This window comes from Coregonus clupeaformis, unplaced genomic scaffold, assembly GCF_020615455.1.
Source record: "Coregonus clupeaformis isolate EN_2021a unplaced genomic scaffold, ASM2061545v1 scaf1623, whole genome shotgun sequence".
Classification (NCBI taxonomy): Eukaryota; Metazoa; Chordata; class Actinopteri; order Salmoniformes; family Salmonidae; genus Coregonus; species Coregonus clupeaformis.
The window spans coordinates 13468-16157 of record NW_025535077.1 but is presented as its reverse complement, the minus strand read 5'-3'; positions in this window follow the sequence as shown (position 1 = coordinate 16157).

Sequence of the window (2690 nt, the reverse complement as noted above, 5' to 3'; positions counted from 1 at the left end):
TTACAAAAACATTTCATTTAAATTTCAATTCAGTAACATACTGTATCATTCAAATAAATATTATTATTTGTCTAATCATATTTTTTGCCTTTGAAGCTTAATATTTTGTATTATGACTGACATGAGGGTAATCAAAGGGAGAGAGATAAGGGTAACAATGAAGACTTCTTCCATCACAGTTTCTAAGTGATGAGTGGAAGTGTACAGTGCCCTCCTGAATTATTGGCACCAGAAGGAAATGTGAACAAAAAAGGTTGTGAAAACATGTCATTGTGGTCTATCAGCTTGATCTTACACTCAAAATATCATATTTATTTATTTATTTTATTTCACCTTTATTTAACCAGGTAAGCCAGTTGAGAACAAGTTCTCATTTACAACTGCGACCTGGCCAAGATAAAGCAAAGTAGTGCGATAAAAACAGCAACACAGAGTTACTCATGGGGTAAAAAAAAACATAGTCAAAAAAATACAACTGAAAATATATATACAGTGTGTGCAAATGTAACAAGTTATGGAGGTAATGCAATAAATAGGCTATAGTGCAAAAATAATTACAATTAGTATTAACACTGGAATGCTAGATGTGCAAGAGATGATTTGCAAATAGAGATACTGGGGTGCAAAAGAGCAAAACAAATAACAATATAGGGATGAGGTAGTTGGGTGGGCTAATTTCAGATGGGCTGTGTACAGGTGCAGTGATCGGTAAGGTGCTCTGACAACTGATGCTTAAAGTTAGTGAGGGAGATAAGAGTCTCCAGCTTCAGAGATTTTTGCAATTCGTTCCAGTCATTGGCAGCAGAGAACTGGAAGGAATGGCGGCAAAAGGAGGTGTTGGCTTTGGTGATGACCAGTGAGATATACCTGCTGGAGCGCAGACTACGGGTGGGTGCTGCTATGGTGACCAATGAGCTAAGATAAGGCGGGGATTTGCCTAGCATTGATTTATAGATGGCCTGGAGCCAGTGTATTTGACGACGAACATGTAGTGAGGACCAGCCAACAAGAGCGTACAGGTCACAGTGGTGGGTAGTGTATGGGGCTTTGGAGACAAAACAGATGGCACTGTGATAGACTACATCCAATTTGCTGAGTAGAGTGTTGGAGGCTATTTTGTAAATGACATCGCCGAAGTCAAGGATCGGTAGGATAGTCAGTTTTACGAGGGCATGTTTGGCAGCATGAGTGAAGGAGGCTTTGTTGCGGAATAGGAAGCCGATTCTAGATTTAACTTTGGATTGGAGATTCTTAATGTGAGTCTGGAAGGAGAGTTTACAGTCTAACCAGACACCTAGCTATTTGTAGTTGTCCACATACTCTAGGTCAGACCCGTCGAGAGTAGTGATTCTAGTCGGGTGGGCGGGTGCCAGCAGCGTTCGATTGAAGAGCATGCATTTAGTTTTACTAGTGTTTAAGAGCAGTTGGAGGCTACTGAAGGAGTGTTGTATGGCATTGAAGCTCGTTTGGAGGTTTGTTAACACAGTGTCCAATGAAGGGCCAGATGTATACAAAATGGTGTCGTCTGCGTGAGATGTGGATCTGAGAGTCACCAGCAGCAAGGGCGACATCATTGATATACACAGAGAATAGAGTCGGCCTGGGAATTGAACCCTGTGGCACCCCCATAGAGACTGCCATAGGTCCAGACAACAGGCCCTCCGATTTGACACATTGAACTCTATCTGAGAAGTAGTTGGTGAACCAGGCGAGGCAGTCATTTGAGAAACCAAGGCTATTTAGTCTGCCAATAAGAATGTGGTGGTTGACAGAGTCGAAAGTCTTGGCCAGGTCGATGAAGACGGCTGCACAGTACTGTCTATTATCAATCGCGGTTATAATATCGTTTAGGACCTTGAGTGTGGCTGAAGTGCACCCATGACCAGCTCGGAAACCGGATTGCATAGCGGAGAAGGTACGGTGGGATTCGAAATGGTCGGTGATCTGTTTGTTAACTTGGCTTTCAAATACTTTCGAAAGGCAGGGCAGGATGGATATAGGTCTGTAACAGTTTGGATCTGGAGTGTCACTCCCTTTGAAGAGGGGGATGACCGCGGCAGCTTTCCAATCTCTGGGGATCTCAGACGTTATGAAAGAGAGGTTGAACAGGCTAGTAATAGGGGTTGCGACAATTTCGGCGGCTAGTTTTAGAAAGGAAGGGTCCAGATTGTCTAGCCCAACTTCCCTGAAAAGTTGCATATCGCGGGGGCTATTTGATGCTAATGCAGTTCGCCACAGGATGTTTTTGTGCTGGTCAAGGGCAGTCAAGTCTGAGGAGAACCAGGGGCTATATCTGTTCTTAGTTCTGTATTTTTTGAATGGGGCATGTTTATTTAGGATTGAGAGGAAATTACTTTTAAAGAACAACCAGGCATCCTCTACTGACGGAATGAGATCTATATCCATCCAGGATACCTGGGCCAGGTCAATTAGGGAAGGCCTGCTTGCTAAAGTGTTTTAGGGAGCGTTTGACAGTGATGAGGGGTGGTCGTTTGACCGCGGACCCGTTACGGACGCAGGCAATAAGGCAGTGATCGCTGAGATCCTGGTTGAAGACAGCGGAGGTGTATTTAGAGGGTAAGTTAGTCAGGATGATATCTATGAGGGTACCCATGTTTACGGATTTAGGGCTGTACCTGGTAGGTTCATTGATAATTTGTGTGAGATTGAGGGCATCTAGTTTGGATTGT